The 24655-nt window shown below is 26.2% G+C and overlaps 1 protein-coding gene across 2 annotated transcripts in view; it reads left to right on the top strand.

The window, feature by feature from the left end:
* LOC109596794 (cytotoxic granule associated RNA binding protein TIA1) overlaps positions 1-24655 on the top strand; it is a 401587-nt gene that overhangs the window by 88877 nt on the left and 288055 nt on the right. The window lies entirely within an intron of this gene.

The raw sequence follows: 24655 nt of genomic DNA, 5'->3' as shown, positions 1-24655 counted from the left end.
ACAAAAATTAATCAGGATTTACATATATTTTTGTTATAATATAGATGTTTTTATTATTTTATTTCTTTCATATACTTTCTTATTTTACCAGTTTTATCTATTTTTTTATTAGTTTACACACATTTATGATAAAAACAATCTTACAACCACGTAAAAAATTAAAGGTTCATCTTAGATAAAGTGTGAATTAAAATTAGTTGATTTAATTAAAGTTTTCTCAGCTTAAAGTCACTAGAAACTTACTCAGAGTCGTGGAGGTGAAGTGAAGAAGCATTCTAAAGACCTTTTAGAGACTCCCTGTATAAGTTACTACATTTAATATACAAAAATTAATCAGGATTTACTTATATTTTTGTTATAATATAGATGTTTTTATTATTTTATTTCTTTCATATACTTTCTTATTTTACCAGTTTTATCTATTTTTTTATTAGTTTACACACATTTATGATAAAAACAATCTTACAACCACGTAAAAAATTAAAGGTTCATCTTAGATAAAGTGTGAATTAAAATTAGTTGATTTAATTAAAGTTTTCTCAGCTTAAAGTCACTAGAAACTTACTCAGAGTCGTGGAGGTGAAGTGAAGAAGCATTCTAAAGACCTTTTAGAGACTCCCTGTATAAGTTACTACATTTAATATACAAAAATTAATCAGGATTTACTTATATTTTTGTTATAATATAGATGTTTTTATTATTTTATTTCTTTCATATACTTTCTTATTTTACCAGTTTTATCTATTTTTTATTAGTTTACACACATTTATGATAAAAACAATCTTACAACCACGTAAAAAATTAAAGGTTCATCTTAGATAAAGTGTGAATTAAAATTAGTTGATTTAATTAAAGTTTTCTCAGCTTAAAGTCACTAGAAACTTACTCAGAGTCGTGGAGGTGAAGTGAAGAAGCATTCTAAAGACCTTTTAGAGACTCCCTGTATAAGTTACTACATTTAATATACAAAAATTAATCAGGATTTACTTATATTTTTGTTATAATATAGATGTTTTTATTATTTTATTTCTTTCATATACTTTCTTATTTTACCAGTTTTATCTATTTTTTTATTAGTTTACACACATTTATGATAAAAACAATCTTACAACCACGTAAAAAATTAAAGGTTCATCTTAGATAAAGTGTGAATTAAAATTAGTTGATTTAATTAAAGTTTTCTCAGCTTAAAGTCACTAGAAACTTACTTAGAGTCGTGGAGGTGAAGTGGAGAAGCATTCTAAAGACCTTTTAGAGACTCCCTGTTTAAGTTACTACATTTAAGATACAAAAATTAATCAGGATTTACTTATCTTTTTGTTATAATATAGATGTTTTTATTATTTTATTTCTTTCATATACTTTCTTATTTTACCAGTTTTATCTATTTTTTTATTAGTTTACACACATTTCTTATTAAAACAATCTTAAACCACGTAAAAAATACAGAGTCATCTCAGATAAAGTGTGAATTAAAATTAGTTGATTTGACCAAAATTTTCTCAGCTTAAAGTCACTAGAAACTTTTCCTACAGTCGTGGAGGTAAAGTGGATGAGCGTCCTAAAGACCTTTTAGAGACTCCTTGTATAATGTTACTGCATTTAATGTACAAAAATTAATAAGGAATTACTTATATTTTTGTTATATATGTTTTTATAATTTTATTTCTTTCATATACTTTCTTATTTTATCAGATTTATCTATTTTTTTATTAGTTCACACAAAATTCTTGTAAAAACAATCTTAAATCAAGTAAAAATTAAAGGGTCGTCTCAGATAAAGTGTGAATTAATTATCATCATTTTGTTATATATGTTTTTATTATTTATAACCACATAAAAATTTAGAGGGAATTTCAACTTGCCTAAATAATGCATTAGCTGAAATCTGAATAAATTTAAGCTGAAACCCGATAAAATTTAGTTCGAAAAGAAAAAGCTCAACTGCCTAATTTCATTACCTATATAAATGATTTTACCTTGATAAAATCACGAATTTCTACTGGCACAAAAAGTCATTCAGCTGAAATACGACTGAACTTAAAAAAAAAAGTACAAAAATACTTGCATTTATTTTTATGACTGGTTAAAAGGGCGTATCCTTATTTACAGAACTATAAAAGTTATTTAGGACGAATATTATTGTACCAATGTTTGTATGTCGATTTCAGGTGGAGTATTATTCAATATTTCTACGACTGGAAACGGTCTTTGTGCTGAGAATTTAGCCGGAACATTTTCCTTGCCAATGAAATATTCAATTCACAATTCAGTCAGGCGGTAAAAGCTGTAAAAATGTTATCTAATTAAATTTCAAAGCGCAACACGGCACAGAATGTTTTTTACAGTTTTGAAAAAACTGGTGTTTTTCCAGGATTAATAAGTTATGTTTGTCTAGGAACAGTTTTATTGCACGTTGTACATATGAAAGCAACAAGAGTTGTTGTACCAGTAAGTTTTGTACACATTTTTAAACACATAACTTTAAGATTTTTTTAATGCAATCATCCATTTCAATTTCCTGCAAAACATAGAACATTTTCGAAGTTTATATCCTCAAATATTTATTATTTAAAACCGTGATAAACTTACATTACCGGTACACGAGAAATTACTTTAAATAAGAATATAATATTTACACTAAAATTTTCGTTATATCTCTTAAAGTTTTCCTAATTAAAATTAAAATTAAAATGGCTAAGAAATATATTAATTATTCAACATAAATAACTTTCGTAATATAGACAGTCATGCATTTTATATGTTAAATGTTACAAGAGTAAATCCTTTTAAATGAAAAACTCCATTTCCAGATTCGCACATAAAAACGTTTGGAGTTAATTAGATTTTTTAACGAAATAGTGCGCCACAATTTCCTTCAAAATTACAAAGTCCATTTTGCTTTATCGTTTTACACGTTGACAAGGCTTTAAAATAATTATTTTTGATTTTGGTTTCCAAATGCAATAAAAATAAAAAGTATTTGATGGAAATAATTTGCTGAAATATATAAAGCGATTTTATTTCTGTGTGGAATTAATTACAAATAACATGATAATGTAATGCAATTTCCTGCAAAGTAAAACTTGAAATATTTTAAAAAGTATTTAATAGAAATAATATAACCAATAAATGAAATATTCATTAATTCAGAAAAAAATTGAAACAATAAAAATATGGCAATATTATTTCAGTGTGGAATTAATTAAAAAATAATAATAATAATAATAATAATAATAATTTCCTGCAAAACTCAAAACTTGAATAAATTTAAATAGTTTTCAGTAGAAATATTATTATAAATTAATGAAATATACACAATACTATTAATGAAATTTGCTAAAATTTTGAAATAAAAATAAAAGAGGATATCTATATTATTACTGTGTGGAATTAATTAGAAATAACGAAGATCCTGTTACGTAATTTCCTGTAAAAAATAAAAATTTAAATAGTTTTCAGTAGAAGTATAATAAATTGATAAAATAAACACAATAAAATGAATTACTATATACTATAATGGGAAATTAATTACAGATAATGAAGACTGTGCAACGTAATTTCCTGCAAAACACAAAACATGAACAAATTTAAATAGTTTTCACTAAAAACATTATAATCAATTAATGAAATATGTTTCTTACAATTTATTAAATCTTATAAGAAGAAAAACAATGAAATTTTCCTAAGTACTTTCCTGCAAAAAGCTTAAAAAAATTTAGTGAAATATGTATTATTTATTAAATCAGTAAAAATTTTAGAATAAAAATATAAAGATATCGATTTTATTACTGTGTAGAATTAATACGAAGTAAAGGAGATACTGCAACGCAATTTCCTGCAAAACACAAAACTTGCATGCCCCAATTCTGGTCTTTCAGAGCCGATAGCCTTAGACATTTATTATTTAAAACCAACAGAGCCGAAATTTATTTCTGGATTTTATATAACTGAAAATCTTTTCAGGACTAAAAAGTGTTCAGCAAAAATGAAAAATTCAAAACTGGATATTTTCATTTCCATTTGCATTAATTGCTACGACATTTCTAAATTGGAGTAATTTCGTCTTAGGAATGTTATTGTGCCAATGTTTGAACGTCGATTTCGTCTGGAGTATTATTCGATACCTGCAGAAATGGAGACGATCCACGCTTACTCACAGATATAAGCCCCATTAAATTGTTCTAAGGCTAAACAGAAAATAATTTAAATTAATTAAGTTCCCGCCTAATGGTACGGGTTTCAGACGGTGCATGAATGTTTTGTTTTATGTTAAATCCATGCATGTAACACGTATGTAACAAAAATGTAAAAATCCTTTTGAACTAAAAATTCAATTTTCCTTTGCTGTTAAACTTTGCGGTAATTACATTTCTTTAACACGGTTTTCTACCTTAATTTCATGGTTAATATTATAAAACCCGACATTATTTTCTTTAATTGCAACTAAAAATCTATAAATATTTACACAAGAACTAGTCAGGGAATGGCTAAAAAAACACATTGATGAAATAATTACCTCATAATGAGTATTTGACGTTGGCTCTCAAAATTAAATTATTAAATAACTTAATTATTTTTTAATAAAATAGTGCACCATAATTTCCTGCTTTTAAAGTTCTTATCTTCATTAATTATTTAAAAATCTCAGAACCGAGATCCATCCAATACTTGGAAAGCAGCAATGTTTAGTTAATAAATATCCGTCTTTATAAGTAATAAGATGTCTTTTTTTAACTTCGTAAAAGCTGTATTATGGCATAAAATGAAATATTCAATCTGCAAACTTATATAAATTTATGTAAAATATATTTATGAAGATAAGATTACAATATACTGCAGCAATTTATGTAAATTTTAAGTCACTAAATATGTAAGAAAATTGTAAATTAGCAGCAATGTGGCTGCAGTATTTAATAAATAATTTATACATCACTTTAAAAAAATGGTTAATATTTTGTTCGTTGTAACTGTGACCTTACAAGTTCAATTTACTAATATTGTATGACCCAATTAATTCATTTTTTGTTTGCCTAGAAGACAAGAAAAGATTTCATCTATTGCTTTTTCCAATTTGCAAAAAATGTATAAAATATTGAAATATAATTTTGATACTGACCGGGCAGAATTTAAATTTCTATGAGATATTTTTAATTTAATTTGTGCTATTTCTGAGGCCATCCCTGTGTCTTTAACGAAAAAATGAATGAATAGGATAATTAGAAAGGGCATGAAGAAGTTTTCTAATAATACATACATAAGTTCATAAAGCTTACTCTGAATTAAGGATTGCTTTCGTTATTAATATATAAAATATATATAATTTATGTAAATTCTGTAGTTATATTGTTGGCTTTAACCTTAATTTATATGTAAAATAATTAACGTTTAAAATGTAAATTCTTGGCAAAGCCCCAATCAATAAAACGAATTCTGAAATTCAAATTGTCGCAGTTCAATACGTAACGTGATCAATCATTAATCCATTGTATATACCGTAATAAAAATGTAAATATCAATGACATATTGCCAACATAAGTAAACGTGGTATTTGAAACGGCTATTAAAGATAAATATTTAGCAGAAAACACAAAAGATAATGTACATGTAAAATTTTCACGCACTAACTCGATTTTCCATATTCTACATGTAACATGTAACATTTTGTATAATGATCTGCACATCAAAGCGGCACATACTGTGTAAAACAAATGAAAAGGATGAGGAACATTAATGACTAATTTTAAATGCAAATTACCTCAAGTCGTGATCAAAAATACGATGTTTTATGCGAATCCGAATTTAAGAGCTTTTACTAGTATTCGTATTTGTTTATACACTAATTGTTAAACCAAAGTGCAGTTATTAGGGATAATGATTAAAGGCACTCAGGAATAATCACTAAATATATAGTTGATTGAATAAACAGAACCATTTAAATAAATATGGCCGACTGGACCATTAATGTTAATAATAAGGTCTGGTAAACTTAATATATTAAAACCTAATTAACTAATTTACAAAACCTTAATGCCATAAATTACGTGATATGTGACAGAAATTGAAAAGATCAATTACACAACAATAACGTTAGGGAAATCGTTATTTGAGCTATTCTTTGTCCATTCCTTGTTGAATTGAACGCACGGTGTAATTCAATTCGACCCCTTTGTAACACGTATCACTTGTCATTTGAAATCTGAACAAAATCAGCACATTTTCTCATTTTTTCCCTTCCATCCAGTCTGGAACTTGACCGCAGACATGGGCTTCAATTTTTCACGTACTCATAAAGTCCACCCTTCAAAATTGCCTTTGAAATATTTATGCGATTTTATTATTAAATGTCGGTGACGTGGTTTCACTTGTTTCGAATACGCCCCAAACAACTAACGAAATTTTCCTCTTTCATCAAATATTATTTTTAATTTACATATATTGGTTTAACAATAATTTAAGGCATATTAGGTGAATTTAAGGTTTATGTGAACCGAATTATTATATGTTAGGCATGAATATTCAATAAGTTTACGTATAATTTAATTGTTATACAATATTAAAGTTAGTCTAATCATATTCCTACACATTTTATTAAAATTATATGTAAATTAAGTAAATCTGTTCAAGCGAATTATTTATAGATTTAGTATAACAATATCTTTAATGATTATATTATATTATGATTTGAATCAATAAATTGAATAATTAAAGAGAATTATTTAACCAAAAATTATATTTTTTAATTAAATTATCAACAAAATTTTTTCATTTTAAAATTTTAATTTAGTTTAATAAATAAATAAATATTTCCATGTTGATAAAAAAGTGTATTAGTTAATTAATTCTCCTCAATTATTTTTCTGTGAATCTATCAAAAATAAAAATATAAATTGAATATAAATAATTATTAATTTTTAAAAAAATTTACTTAATTTTTAATGAGATTTCTTATTTAATTTAAATCAAATATTTTAAATAGATTTTAAAAAGGACAAAAGAAACAAAAATAGATCAGATTCGCAAAAAAGACATTTGTTAATTAATTGATCAAAAATTAAAAATTTTTGTGAATCCATCAATAACAATTTTTTTGTTAATTATTTCGTTAGTTTAATGAATAAATAAATATTTAATAAGTCTCTATAATTTTAAAAATAGCAGATTAGGTAATTAACTGTCCTCAATTATTTTTCTGTCAGTCTATTAAAAATAAAAATATAAATTAAATATAAATAATTGCAAATTTAAAAAAAAAAATAATTAAATAATAATAATAATTAATTTTTTTCTTTATATTTGAAAATATTTGTTTTATTTAATATTTTTTTTTATTTTTATTGAAATTTCTTATTTAATTTCGGTAAATTTTAAGTAAATTTTAAAACAGTAAAAGTAAGGAAGAAATAAAGACAAATTAATTTACACAAAACATTTATTAAATGGAAAAAACAATATTTTTTTATTAATTTACTATTATTTATTTAGTTCTAATATTTTTTAAAACGACAACAAAGGTGTAAATTATTGTTAGCATATAATATATATTAAATTTCTGTTAATTTGTTAATTATAATAATACTTTATTATATTGATTTAAAAATAAATTAAATAAATATAGTTGAATGAAATTTAAAAAAGTAAACATTAAAAGTTTTTACTGTGTATATTGATTAAAACAACACTTAAATAACTTTTGACAACAGTTATATTAATTGCTTTTTGGTTATTTATTTATGGGTAGTAATTTATTCTTTGTTAAAAAACATTTGACTTTACATTCATAATAAAAATGTACACTATAAATAATTTTCTCCAAAAGCTATTAAATTTATTTATATATTTATTAATAATTAAAGCTTTATATTGCTGCTTTTTTATTTTGAAATTATTTCAAAGAAAATTACATTTCATAATAAAATATTATTATTATAAAATAATAAATAAATTTATTGTTTATGACATATTTGTAACAGACTCATAAAATAGATAATTTAAAATCACATATTTTAATAAAATTTCAACAAGTAATAAATTATTTTAAAATGATAATTAAACACAAACGTACATATAGTTTTTTGTATAAACAAATATACGTTTAATTTTAATTAACACAATCAATGTGAGTGTGTGTGTATGGATATATACAAATAATTTAGGGGGAGAACAAGATCAGCCGAAATAAGAAAATTGTCCGCCGATAAGAATTGTAAACTCAGGGGAGTAAGCCACGTCCAGAAAAAAAAAAATAGTCATAAAAGAATATTTCTTAGTTCATATCAGGAAGTTGCAGGTCCACTAAAAACCTGTGGAGTAGACTGATTACGAATTGTTGATCCTTGGGGGAAATGTCTGAATTTCACCGAACGGTCAACGTTTCAATCCAACTGTTGGGGTCGCTTAGATAGCTTTATGTCAATATTAAAGGAGCACCCCGAAAAACTGTGTACGTGCGAATATCGCCAGAACTTATAACAATTAGAACAGTTCAAAATGATAAACAGTCCATAAATTAAATTAGGAACAAAAGTAATACGTTTACTGGAGCATAGGACCAATGACAAAGTATTTATATGCATAGGATTTTGATTTAATGCCGCGAATATCCGATACAGACTGGTGTAAGTAGTCAAGCCAGGAACTGGCAAAGATTCCAGATAAAGTGGCACAAATTATGGAAGCGACAGTAAAGACGTGGTATTGGAATCAAGAGTCTACAACCCCATTTAATTTATTCTACACTAGTAATTTATCATGTCACTGCTCCTTTATTTAATAATTGCAATAAAAAAACAAAAACAAAATAGGCCTGCGGTGTGCTCAAGCCCTAATTTGGCAACATGAAACCCTAATAGATGGAGAAGTAGCTCCGAATGGATTACAAATTGCAAGTAAATGCGAGAAATCAAAGGGGAGATACGTTATTGTCATTTTCCAGACAGATATTTTCTATCTTCATTTGTGTCAATTGAATTTCCCATTCTTAAATCGCCGCGTTTGTCATCCCCAATGGCTGAAAGACTTGACGCCTTCCTATCTAAATTGATGGCTATTAGTATAAGTTGCTTCGGTTAACTTCCTCCGTTCACCTCTTCGACTTTATTGTTTGCGGGGTCGCCGTTTATTAACCGTTAGTTTTTGTTTGTTGCAGGTATGTAAATGGGAAACATCTCGAAACGGCAGTGAGTCATTAGTGTAAGATGCCAAGACTCTTTTTAAATAAGCAAAAACCAACGACAACGATACAGTGCGAAAGACAAAACGTTTTAGGACGATGAATTCAAATGTGTAGATGCGGCGAAGGTTTAATGAATAACATTTGCATATATTGTACATTACATTGTCGAGGATCTGGTTATACTTAGAACTATGTAAGTGTTACAGACTTGCATTCCAAAATTAATTTAACGATCCAAGAGCTTTACTTTTAAAGCTTTGGATTAGATTAACCAAAACAATACCAGCGACTAACTGTATCATAACTGCTGGAATTTAGCTTCGGTATTATTCTCCTTATTGTTTCGCCAAATGAAAAATCAACACTACGGTCCCATTGCCAAATCCAACTACTACCACCTACGTACAGTGGTGGACAGAGGAGTAGCACATAATTAAAATTAAACAATTTGTAAGATATTTCATAAAACGATTTAACTCAAATTTTATCCAGTTGTTATAATAAATATATTTCAATGCACGCATTAGATTTATTTTGGCAATAGCACATTCAAACGTACAATAGTGGACATTAGTACAGCAATTTTTTAAAATATTGAGTATTTTAGCCTCTTTTATTTAATGTGAATTGTTAAAGTAATATGTAATTTACTATTGTTGTTTATACAGTAGTATAAAAAGTCTTTCTATAAAATGTTACATATATTTTTCTGACTTGTGTTGGACAAAAATACAACAACTTCCCACTCCCATTGCCAAATTTAACTATTATAACCTACGTACAGTGGTGGAGAGAGGAATAGCACAAAATTAAAATTAAACAATTTGTAAAATATTTCATAAACCAATTTAATTCAAATTTTATCCAGTTGATATAATAATAATATTTCAATGCACATATTAGCTTTATTTTGGCACATTCAAATGTACAGTAGTGGACGTTATTATAGAAATTTTTTAAAATATTAAATATTTTAGACATAACTTTTTTATTTAATGTGAATTGTTAAAGTAATATGTAATTTACTATTGTTGTTTATACAGTAGTATAAAAAGTATTACATTCTTATTCTATAAAATGTTACATATATTTTTCTGAATTGTGTTGGACAAAAATACAGCAACTTCCCAGTCCCATTGCCAAATTTAATTACTGACACCTACGTACAGTGGTGGACAGAGGAATAGCACAAAATTAGAATTAAACAATTTGTAAGATATTTCATAAAACAATTTGACTCAAATTTTATCCAGTTATTATAATAAATATGTTTCAATACACATATTAGATTTATTTTGGCAATAGCACATTCAAATGTACAGTAGTGGACATTATTGTAGCAATTTTTTAAACTATTTTAAATATTTTAGCCACAACTCTATTATTTAATATGAATTGTTAAAGTAATATGTAATTTACTATTGTTGTTTATACAGTAGTATAAAAAGTATTACATTCTTATTCTATAAAATGTTACATATATTTTTCTGAATTGTGTTTGACAAAAATACAGCAACTTCCCAGTCCCACTGCCAAATTTAATTACTGACACCTACGTACAGTGGTGGACAGAGGAATAGCACAAAATTAGAATTAAACAATTTGTAAGATATTTCATAAAACAATTTGACTCAAATTTTATCCAGTTATTATAATAAATATGTTTCAATACACATATTAGATTTATTTTGGCAATAGCACATTCAAATGTACAGTAGTGGACATTATTGTAGCAATTTTTTAAACTATTTTAAATATTTTAGCCACAACTCTATTATTTAATATGAATTGTTAAAGTAATATGTAATTTACTATTGTTGTTTATACAGTAGTATAAAAAGTATTACATTCTTATTCTATAAAATGTTACATATATTTTTCTGAATTGTGTTTGACAAAAATACAGCAACTTCCCAGTCCCATTGCCAAATTTAATTACTGACACCTACGTACAGTGGTGGACAGAGGAATAGCACAAAATTAGAATTAAACAATTTGTAAGATATTTCATAAAACAATTTGACTCAAATTTTATCCAGTTATTATAATAAATATATTTCAATACACATATTAGATTTATTTTGGCAATAGCACATTCAAATGTACAGTAGTGGACATTATTATAGCAATTTTTTAAACTATTAAATATTTTAGCCACAACTCTATTATTTAATATGAATTGTTAAAGTAATATGTAATTTACTATTGTTGTTTATACAGTAGTATAAAAAGTATTACATTCTTATTCTATAAAATGTTACATATATTTTTCTGAATTGTGTTAGACAAAAATACAGCAACTTCCCAGTCCCATTGCCAAATTTAATTACTGACACCTACGTACAGTGGTGGACAGAGGAATAGCACAAAATTAGAATTAAACAATTTGTAAGGTATTTCATAAAACAATTTGACTCAAATTTTATCCAGTTATTATAATAAATATATTTCAATACACATATTAGATTTATTTTGGCAATAGCACATTCAAATGTACAGTAGTGGACATTATTATAGCAATTTTTTAAACTATTAAATATTTTAGCCACAACTCTATTATTTAATATGAATTGTTAAAGTAATATGTAATTTACTATTGTTGTTTATACAGTAGTATAAAAAGTATTACATTCTTATTCTATAAAATGTTACATACATTTTTCTGAATTGTGTTGGACAAAAATACAGCAACTTCCCAGTCCCATTGCCAAATTTAATTACTGACACCTACGTACAGTGGTGGACAGAGGAATAGCACAAAATTAGAATTAAACAATTTGTAAGATATTTCATAAAACAATTTGACTCAAATTTTATCCAGTTATTATAATAAATATGTTTCAATACACATATTAGATTTATTTTGGCAATAGCACATTCAAATGTACAGTAGTGGACATTATTATAGCAATTTTTTAAACTATTAAATATTTTAGCCACAACTCTATTATTTAATATGAATTGTTAAAGTAATATGTAATTTACTATTGTTGTTTATACAGTAGTATAAAAAGTATTACATTCTTATTCTATAAAATGTTACATATATTTTTCTGAATTGTGTTAGACAAAAATACAGCAACTTCCCAGTCCCATTGCCAAATTTAATTACTGACACCTACGTACAGTGGTGGACAGAGGAATAGCACAAAATTAGAATTAAACAATTTGTAAGGTATTTCATAAAACAATTTGACTCAAATTTTATCCAGTTATTATAATAAATATATTTCAATACACATATTAGATTTATTTTGGCAATAGCACATTCAAATGTACAGTAGTGGACATTATTATAGCAATTTTTTAAACTATTAAATATTTTAGCCACAACTCTATTATTTAATATGAATTGTTAAAGTAATATGTAATTTACTATTGTTGTTTATACAGTAGTATAAAAAGTATTACATTCTTATTCTATAAAATGTTACATACATTTTTCTGAATTGTGTTGGACAAAAATACAGCAACTTCCCAGTCCCATTGCCAAATTTAATTACTGACACCTACGTACAGTGGTGGACAGAGAAATAGCAGAAAATTAAAATTAAACAATTTCTAAGATATTTCATAAAACGATTTAACTCAAATTTTATCCAGTTGTTATAATAAATATATTTCAATACACATATTACCTTTATTTTGGCAATAGCACATTCAAATGTACAGTAGTGGACATTATTATAGCAATTTTTTAAAATATTAAATATTTTAGCCAATAACTCTTTTATTTAATGTGAATTGTTAAAGTAATGTGTAATTTACTGTTGTTGTTTATACAGTAGTATAAAAAGTATTATATTATTATTCTACAAAATGTTACATAAATTTTTCTGAATTGTGTTGGACAAAAATACAGCAACTTTAATTTTGAAAGGGATTTTTAATTATTAAATGAATAATTATGGGATAAATATAGTTTAATTATAATTAATAAACAATAAATTAATTGAGGAGATTAATGTAATTGTTTCAGTTAGTTGCAAAGATGTTGTGTAATTAAACAAGATTGTTCAAGAAAATGTTAATTAATCATTTTGTCCACGAAATGATCGACTTTATAGCATTTAAGCCGACCGGTGGACCAATAATTCGTAATCCAGCAACCGTTTTCAGCTGAACAACTAGTCGGGCTCTGAGTAAGTGCAGCAATTAATAATAATTTGAGCCGTCGTGACAAAGTTAAGGAAAGTTTGCTTTGATTTACTCAACGACCGGGTTTCCATCGCCCGAAATAGAAATTGCAAAATAACCCGATGGGGGGGAAACCATATTAACAGTAATTATTCGCAGTGTGTTTTCATTGTTTAGCATAATAAAGTGCAATTAAAAAACTCATTTTCGGTAAGAGAAAAACACGGCCGTGGTCACTAAGCAATTTAAAATGTTTTTGAGCCAGTTGTACGCCGGCCATAGGCGTGGAATAGCAGAGCGAATAATCGTTTCCCTCCAAAATAAAACCGTGTATGTAAATGAACTCATCAGCAGACAGTATCGATTGTGGTTATTCCTACTTTCCTCGGTATTGGAACACATTAAAGTTGCATATTTTTCTTTTTTTCTGCTACTCTTTCCGTCTATTCAATAATTAAAACTGCGTATGCATCCGACTCGACTGCCACCTAAGCATTTTCACCGCCTATCAAAGTAATTAAGTCGCAAAAAATCAATCGATGCTTCGCGCCAATTTCTCTTTTTGTTCCCACTGAATGGGATTATGGAATCAATGGAATATTTGTGTTTTTTAATTTTTCGTTGGGCAGTCCTTCTACTGGGTGTCTATAAAAGGTTTTAACAACTCTTGGCCAAATATATTTACGTATACTTATCTCAGAAGTGAAGTGTGAAATTTTGTAAGAAAATTTTGAAACATATTTGAGATAAAAAATCATCAAGGTTAAGGTTACAATAATTGTAAAAGATTTGAGAATCTTCAAATACCTAGAATTCTTAAAAAAATTGTAAATTTTATTAAAACTGGTTAAAAATTTGATTTAAAAATATAAATGGAAAACTAAAAATACCTAAATAGAAATTACATAATAAAAACAATATTAAAAAAGAATAAAATATCAAGATTTTTCGTACAAGATACGAAAGTAGTAAAAATCATTGGAGGAGATTTCTTACAAAATTTAGAAATTGTTAATTTCACAAAATCATAAAAAGGATTAAAGCAAAAAAAAATTTTGGATTATAAAATTCCTGAAAAATGAAATGAAAAAATGAATAAAAAAATAATATATCAATATTAATAGTTGGAAATCTCAAAAAATTCTTTATAATAAGGCAAAAGATTAAATATTAAAATGGATCATAAAAAATGAAAATTTCTTACAATATTTTAAATGTAAACTTCATTAATAAATCATTAATTGTAAAGTTCGAGATTTCTTGCAACATATAAAAGTAATAATAAATAAAATTGAACAAAATGAAGATTTCTTATAAATTTTAAAATTGAAAAGTTATTAATTTTAAAATTCCATATTCTTTTGTAAAATAAAAAAATAATCAAAATTGATGATTTCCTATATGATTTAAAAATTGTGAATAAAAAACTGTTGATCATCAAAAATGAGATTTCCTACAAAATTTTTAAATTGTAAACTTCATTGAAAAATCGTTAATTTTTAAGATTTCTTACAAAATATAAAAATAATAAACAAATTGAACAAAATGAAGATTTCTTACAAAATTTTAAAATTGTAAACTTCATTGACAAATTAATTTTAAAATTCTATATTTTTTTTTTTACAAAATAAATAAATAAGCAAAATTTATGATTTCTTATAAGATTTGAAAATTGTAAATTTAACAAGCAACAAATTCATAATCAAAAATGAAGATTTCTTACAAAATTTTAAAATTATTAACTTCATAAAAAATTATTAATTTTAAAATTCTAGATTTCTTACAAAATACAAAAATAATAATCAAAATTGAAGATTTCTTCCAAGATTTATAAATTGTAAATTTAAAAACAAAACTGTTGATCATCAAAAATGAATATTTCTTACAAAATTTTAAAATTGTAAACTTCATTGAAAAATCATTAATTTGAAAATTCGAGATTTCTTACAAAATATAAAATTAATCATAAACAAGATTGAAGATTTATTATAAGATTTAAGAATAGTAAATTTGAAAAAAAAAAAACTGTTGATAATCAAAAATAAAAAAAATTATCAGACTTAAACTTTCTTAGAAAATAAAAATAAAAATGTATCAATGATTTTATTACAGAATCTAAATTTCATAAAAAAATAAAAATCAAAAAATACCAAAACCCAACATTTAAATCAACAAATCAATATTTATTACAAAATTTAAAATGTCAAAATTTCTTACAAGACTTAAAAATTGCAAATTTCAGCGAAATTAAAGATTATTTTAATTTAAAAGTCATAAGAATGAAAAAAAAAACTGAAAATTATTAAATTATTTTGATAATGAACTTTTCTCACAAAATTTAAAAATTGAAGATTTAATTTCTTGATTTAAAAATCAAAAAATATCAAGGTATATTATAAGGTCTAAATTTCCTGAAAAAGTAAAAAATCCATAAAAAATTTCAAAAGCCGACATTTATCACAAAATTAAATTTCAAAAAAATATATAAATATCATCATGATTTGTGAAAATAGTAATAATCGTCATAAATGAAGATTTATTTCAAGAATTGTCCATTTCAATGTTCAATGTGTTTATCAAAAATATACTCACTAGTTTAAATTGTAAAAAATATAGCTAAACTCTAGATTTAAATAACAAAAATGAGGAATACATACAAAAATGATCAAACGTTAACATTTCTAACAACAGTAAAAAATCGACGGAACTGATTCCAACATTTGTCGTCCAGTCCATTTAAAAATTGGACCTTTTGAGTCGCATAGCATCCAACAAAGCAACATTGTGCAAGTTTACTTAAATCGCCTTATTTTGAATGTGAGTTTATTTGCCGGAGAGTTGCAAAGACCTTTTAGGGACACCTCATTTTCAAAACAAAACTACCAAGAAACAAAAATCGTGCGAACAAAAATTAATTCAATCGCCTCGATATAATGAACCGACCAAAAAGACAGAACTTTCCCGGCTAAGTGGAAAATTGAATGAATGAAAGTTGCGCAGAAGTTATCAATACATTTTTGCGGCATGCATGTCGAATTAGAGAAGTTCCTTTTGCACTACGGCCGGGCCAATTTTATTTTCATACATCAATTTAAAAAATAGCAACAACCGTTTATAGATGTAACATTTTAAAAGTTTTATGGTAAACGCAAATAAAAGTCTTTGTATAGCTTTTATATGTATTGTTTTGAAAGAAAGTTTTGCGAGAAACTTCTGTTTTGAAACTACTTTATTCGTTATATAAGAATTTAAATCCCTGAATGGTTTATTAATCACTTTAAATAACTACTCTGTGCTGGGAATGGTTTTTTACTTTTTCCTTTTTAAAAGTTTCTTTTAATATCGACTTCTCGAATAAGCGAAATTAGGAAATAAAAATCTGAATCCGGCGTAAATAAATATTCGTAGCCACTTGAGATACTCACCGAAGCTTGGAAGCTGTTTTTATTTTTTAACACTTTTTTTAAACAGGCTACGTGGTCGGAATTTAGACAAGTAGACAAAAATCTACTTGTATTAACAAATCAATTTATACTGGCAAAATTTTCAATTTGTATTCATAACTAGTAAACACTGTTAATAACAATAAATCGATAAAATGACAAATTGGGATTTTATAAAAGATGAGCAGGCAGATAAGTAAAATTTATTATTGTTACAAAATTAAACCAGTATTTTCTGTTACTATTCATACATCCAAAATCAATAACTGTTTTACATATGTTTTGAATTTTCATTTAAAATTCAATGAATTTTAACAGACATACACGCTTAAACTTTCTGTAATTTAAACAACGATAATGCAAATAAAGCCTTTAAGCTATTGTTTTTAAAAATATATTAATATTCAGTGTAATAGAACAGGTCGATGTTCATTACCATATTTTTCCTTGAAATAATATTCGTAATGGAAATGAACTTTTCCCCTTACCGTGTTACAATACGTTCCTGTTATTAGAATTTCGAAATTATTCGACCGTTTTTGCATATTTTATATGTATCATGACCGAAAAACCATGATTGATAAAAAATGACGGATTCATCATTGAACGTTTATTATTTTTTCACCGCCACCCCCCCTTAAATTAAGGACGAGGAAATATTTAATTTGCACAAAAAATTATTAAACGCGATCAAATCGTGCCTTGAGTTGCGGTTGCGTCAAATTAACATGAAAACTGATGTAAAATTGGACTGTCTCATTTTTTAGTATTATTAAATTAGATTTGGTTCAGTCATCACCCTCTGTTTCCAACTTATTCTTTGCTCGCATCGTCCGCCTCTTCCCCCTGCCTATTATAACTTTATCTAAACTTTTATTATATTGATTAACATAAATATTATCAGTTATAAAACTCCGGAGACAAAGTTGGCAATAATTTTAAATTAGGGACCATCGTTTCATACAAATTCATTAGATTATTTTATGTCGACTGTGTAAAAATCGTTGTTGTACTTCTTTTCCATTCATCAATGTCAAGTTAGACTCACCCCCATTTTGTTTTAGGTCACTGTTACGTTCGAGGAGATTGACTTTAAAAACAATTTATAAAATAATTTACCCATAAAATGTAAAACAAAGGTTATAACTAAAGTTTTACGATCTATAAACTTGTCTAATTAAATATTAATCTAGGCTGCATCAGTTTCTTAAACCACGACACTTTTATGTTATAATTAACTTTAAAATAACCCTCTTTAAAATAATTTTTTACCCAAGAATACCCAAATAAATAGCATAACTACAATAGAAAAAACTTTAAAAAGCTTTTAAATAATTTAATGTTTAAAATGGGTGGTCAAAGTTTGAGAGCAGTTAGAAGACGTCCAATAATGAAGAAAATCTAAATAAAATTTTTTTGTAACGTTTTTTCTGAAGAAAATACAGCCCCTCAAATTTAAATTTCAAATATTGTTTTTTCCTCATATTTCCGTAAGCTTTGGTTCAATCGCGTTTAAATTTGGGATGTATTGTCCCAAAATATGTATCTACAATTCAATATAATAAACTTTCTTCCATAATCACACAGTAGCGCACATTCTGGGGGGTGCACCCTTTTTCTCACCCTACTTTCCTCGCCACTGAATGTTTTTTTAAACTATTAAGCTTTTCATTTACCTTGGATAATTAGAAGAAAAAAGATACTCTTGGTTAATTTTGATTATAACAGCCGTTTTTGAGATATTTCAGTTTTAATGTTTGAAGAAAATTGAAATGAACGTTGTATCTGAAATATCTCAAAAACGGCTTTGATAATCAAAATTAGTCAAGAGCACCTTTTTCTTCTAAATTATACAAAGAATATGAAAAATTTAATAATTTTTGAAATTTTTAATTTGAGGGGCCATATTTTCTTCGGCAGAAAAAAATATTTAGATTTTCTTTATTATTGAACTTCTTCCAAATTATACCTACAGTTCAATACAAACATGTGAAAATATAACATAAAATTTTACTCAAATAAAACATGATTCAAAAACTTGAATCACCTTTTCCTGTACCAAACACAAAAGGAAATTCCAATCTATGAACTTTTCATTATTTAAACAGTTCATTTAATTAACGAACTTATCGAAACGTAAGATCCGTGCCTGTTCAGAATTCAGATGACAAATGATGGGCATACAAGGGGAAAAATTAAATTAGGACAACTGTGTGCTCAATTTAGGGTGGCAAATTCACAAAGAGTGGCCGAAATTAGTGTTTGTATAGTTGTGTAACGGGCTAACTAAGTTTGTTTCGATTTTACGTAGACTACATATAAAAATTACATAATTAAAAAAGGCAAAACGTTTTGCCAAAGTTAATTAAACGGTGCAAGATGGAAATAACGAATGGCGCCCAGTTCCCTCCCCTAGCAGGTAGACGGAAATACGCTTGGGGGTTAAGAGACACCCTGTATGCGGAGAGTTAAATCATTTCATTGTTAAATATACGCCCGATCAATTTCCCTAAAATAAAGAGAACCGTGTGAGTAAATAGAACGCGGTAACGAATTTGTAATCAAGCAGGTAGAGCAAGCTTATATTTTACATTACACACTGCACAGGCACGGATTAAATGTATTCAACTAATTATAGCCAGATTATCTTGGCGGAAACATAATCTCAATGTATTTTTTTCGAGTCAGCAATATTTAAGTTGTAATGAAGGTTCTCGTACGTTCCCTCATGTTGTGGTGAAATTGTGAAAAAGGCAATGTGACAATCTGATGATGAAATGGCAAAAATATGCAAAATTAAATGCGTTTTACAAAATAAATTGTTGTTTGAATAGTTATATTTGTACTAGTATTTTATCTAGACGGTATTTTTTATTAGCAATAAATTACTGTACAATTAAAAATTGAAGGCAAAAATAATAAGCTTAGTAAGTTTCCCACAAGTATATTTATATAAATTTTTTGTCTATCTAACATTTACACAGATAATTACTATTTTATTCATTGGTAGAACTTTTGACACGTCAAATTAATTCTAGAATTGGAAATAAAATCGTTTTGTGGATAAAACATGTTTGAACAATTAGCCATGCTTAATTTTAGTTGCTTATATCTTATGAATAAGTGATTGAAGTGAACAAATCATCATAAAATAAATTAAAGCTTTGTAAGTTTCCCACAAGTATATTTATAAATATTTTTCCTATATCTAACATTTACACAGATAATTACTATTTTATTCATTGGTAGAACTTTTGACACATGAAATTAATTCTTGAATTGGAAATAAAATCCTTTTGTGGATAAAACATGTTTGATCAATTAGCCATGTTTAATTTTAGTTGCTTATATCGTATGAATAAGTGATTGAAGTGAACAAATCATCTTAAAACAAATTAAAGCTTAGTAAGTTTCCCATAAGTATATTTATAAAAAAATTTTCTATATCTAACATTTACACAGATAATTACTATTTTATTCATTGGTAGAACTTTTGACACATGAAATTAATTCTAGAATTGGAAATAAAATCGATTTGTGGATAAAACATGTTTGATCAATTAGCCATGTATAATTTTAGTTGCTTATATAGTATGAATAAGTGATTGAAGTGAACAAATCATCATAAAATAAATTAAAGCTTAGTAAGTTTCCCACAAGTATATTTATAAATATTTTTCCTATATCTAACATTTACACAGATAATTACTATTTTATTCATTGGTATAACTTTCGACACATCAAATTAATTCTAGAATTGGAAATAAAATCGTTTTGTGGATAAAACATGTTTGATCAATCAGCCATGCTTAATTTTAGTTGCTTATATCGTATGAATAAGTGACTGAAGTGAACAAACCATGATAAAACAAATTAAAGCTTAGTAAGTTTTCCACAAGTATATTTATAAATATTTTTTCTTTATCTAACAATTGCACATATAATTACTATTTTATTCATGGGTAGAACTTTTGATAAATCAAATTAATTTTAGAATTGGAAATAAAATCGTTTTATGGATAAAACATGTTTGATCAATTAGCCATGCTTAATTTTAGTTGCTTATATAGTATGAATAAGTGATTGAAGTGAACAAATCATGATGAAACAAATTAAAGTTTAGTAAGTTTCCCACAAGTATATTTATAAAAATGTTATCTATATCTAACATTTACACAGATAATTACTATTTTATTCATTGGTAGAACTTTCGACACATCAAATTAATTCTAGAATTGGAAATAAAATCGTTTTGTGCTTAAAACATGTTTGATCAATCAGCCATGCTTAATTTTAGTTGCTAATATCGTATGAATAAGTGATTGAAGTGAATAAATCATGATAAAACAAATTAAAGCTTAGTAAGTTTCCCATAAGTATATTTATAAATATTTTTCCTATATCTAACTTTTAGACAGATAATTACTATTTTATTCATGGGTAGAACTTTTGACACATCAAATTAATTCTAGAATTGGAAATAAAATCGTTTTGTGGTTAAAATATATTTGATCAATTAGCCATGCTTAATTTTAGTTGCTTATATAGTATAAATAAGTGATTGAAATGAACAAATCATGATAAAACAAATTAAAGCTTAATAAGTTTCCCATAAGTATATTTATAAAAAATTTTTCTATATCTAACATTTACACAGAGAATTACTATTTTATTCATTGGTAGAACTTTTGACACATCAAATTATTTCTAGAATTGGAAATAAAATCGTTTTGTGTGTAAAACATGTTTAATCAATCAGTCATGCTTCATTTTAATTGCTTATATAGTATGAATAAGTGATTGAAGTGACCAAATCGTGATAAAACAAATTAAAGCTTAGTAAGTTTCCTACTAGTATATTTATAAATATTTTTCCTATATCTAACATTTACACAGATAATTACTATTTTATTCACTGGTAGAATTTTTGACACATCAAATTAATTCTAGAATTGGAAATAAAATCGTTTTGTGGATAAAACATGTTTGATCAATTAGCCATGCTTAATTTTAGTTGCTTATATAGTATGAATGAGTGATTGAAGTAAACAAATCATCATAAAATAAATTAAAGCTTAGTAAGTTTCCCACTAGTATATTTATAAATATTTTTCCTATATCTAACATGTACACAGATAATTACTATTTTATTCACTGGTAGAATTTTTGACACATCAAATTAATTCTAGAATTGGAAATAAAATTGTTTTGTGGTTAAAACATGTTTGATCAATTAGCCATGCTTAATTTTAGTTGCTTATGTAGTATGAATAAGTGATTGAAGTGAATAAATCATGATAAAACAAATTAAAGCTTAGTAAGTTTCCCATAAGTATATTTATAAAAAATTTTTCTGTATCTAACATTTACACAGAGAATTACTATTTTATTCATTGGTAAAACTTTTGACACATCAAATTATTTCTAGAATTGGAAATAAAATCGTTTTGTGTATAAAACATGTTTAATCAATCAGCCATGCTTAATGTTAATTGCTTATATAGTATGAATAAGTGATTGAAATGAACAAATCATGATAAAACAAATTAAAGCTTAATATGTTTCCCATAAGTATATTTATAAAAAATTTTTCTATATCTAACATTTACACAGAGAATTACTATTTTATTCATTGGTAGAACTTTTGACACATCAAATTATTTCTAGAATTGGAAATAAAATCGTTTTGTGTATAAAACATGTTTAATCAATCACCCATGCTTAATTTTAGTTGCTTATATAGTATGAATAAGTGATTGAAGTGACCAAATCGTGATAAAACAAATTAAAGCTTAGTAAGTTTTCCACTAGTATATTTATAAATAGTTTTCTTATATCTAACATTTACACAAAGAATTACTATTTTATTCATTGGTAGAACTTTTGACACATCAAATTATTTCTAGAATTGGAAATGAAATCGTTTTGTGTATAAAACATGTTTAATCAATCACCCATGCTTAATTTTAGTTGCTTATATAGTATGAATAAGTGATTGAAGGGACCAAATCGTGATAAAACAAATTAAAGCTTAGTAAGTTTACCACTAGTATATTTATAAATATTTTTCTTATATCTAACATTTACACAGATAATTACTATTTTATTCATTGGTAGAACTTTTGACACATCAAATTAATTCTAGAATTGGAAATAAAATCAATTAGCTATATACCAATAATTACTATTTTATTCATTGGTATAATTTATGATACATCAAATTAATTTTAGAATTAGAGATAAAATCGATCTGTGGGTAAAATATTTTTGATCAATTAGCCATGCTTAATTTTAGTTGCTTGCTTATATTGTATGAATAATTAATTATTTCATTAGCTGGTTTATGGGACTGAGTAAGTCTATATAGCCAGACTTTGGATAAAATAACTTATTAACTTATCCATATACATCCTAAATGTTTATTAATATTCTAATATTTGAATAATAATTAGGTTACCTTCAGGCAGTAGAAATTTATCGTAATATCAGTTAAAAGTAATAAAACTACGTCAAAACAAAATTGGAAGTTGTGCGATATAGACAATTGAAAGAAAATTAACAATTGGAATGTTATTTGAAAGGAAGTGTGCTTTTTAAGTAGAAAAAGAGAAAATGGAAGTATCTTGTATAGAATTACATTCATCTTCTTAAATATGTTACCGTAGTCGTTCTACTACCGTATCTTACCTTTCCTTATTCATTCTTATTCCCTTGACAAATACTCGAGGATCCACCGCTATCTCCAGCGCGACATTTACAAACAAAAGTCAAATAAACCATCTCATTAAAAGTTCACTCTCCCCCATCTAATACTTCATCTTCCTTTCAATATACGGGGATAATCTTTAATAAGGATCTTTCTATTAAACCTCTTTATATTACTTGACTAGATCAGGACCTTAATAATGGCACACATTTGTAAGGGGATCTCACACGTTAAGTAAACCAAATGTTGCAATTTTTGTTGGCCATTGTATGTTGAAGATGTGTCGTTGAGGTTAGAAAGTGAATTTTAAGAGACTTAATTCCGGTTTAATTTAAAATTTAAGGCGATATATGTAGATATAAGCCGGAGAACGTCATATAATAAACATAAAACACCATGAAATATGAAATGATCTCTAAATCCTACTGTTATGTGGACCATTCTGGATTTCCCAAATATTATTACGACAGAGAATTTTCGACCCTTAGTTTTGGTATTTAATTTGGCGAATAATAAATAAAACAGTCGTCTTTCGTTTTTAATAAAACAAACTGTTCCTTGCAACGTGCCGTACGTGACCAGAAAGGCAAGTAATTAGTTGCAGCTTGACATCTGCTTCTACCAGTTTCTTATTTTCAAAACAATCATACACACTCATAAAGCTTTACCGGATTATTTATACAGGTTTGTTCCGTTCCCGTTTTCGGAATAAAATTATTTTCCCCCGCACTCTAATTTCACAATTATTTTCGCCGTTTTAACGCTGAAATCTTACTGGCACAAACGGTCGCGTAATGATTTTAAATAAAAATCCAGTTTGTTGACAAATTGTTTTTAAATCAAATCAGAAAGACATTAAAGGGTAAATGAGAAAAATAAATGTGCATGTATAAAGTCAGTTTAACATAATTACAGTCCGATTCATTCAGTGATATAGAAAACGGAATAGATAAGGTATGGGCTGCCATTGAGTATGGTACTCGGTCGTACTGATTTGATCCTTCAGCAAAACATTCAAGGAATTGTGGAACCCCATTTGCTGCTTTACCTCAGGACACATCAAAATCCACTTTTCTAACAGGGTAATACCCCATCTCACATTGCGAGGGTTACTTTGAAGTGTTTCCAATATTCCAACGTATTTTTGAGACCGGAAAGTAACGTCGTTTTCTTACATTAAATTCAAACGAATAA

This window comes from Aethina tumida, chromosome 1 (assembly GCF_024364675.1).
Source record: "Aethina tumida isolate Nest 87 chromosome 1, icAetTumi1.1, whole genome shotgun sequence".
NCBI lineage: Eukaryota > Metazoa > Arthropoda > Insecta > Coleoptera > Nitidulidae > Aethina > Aethina tumida.
Note: the sequence above shows the minus strand (reverse complement) of the source record. Positions and strands in the feature narration are given on the sequence as shown.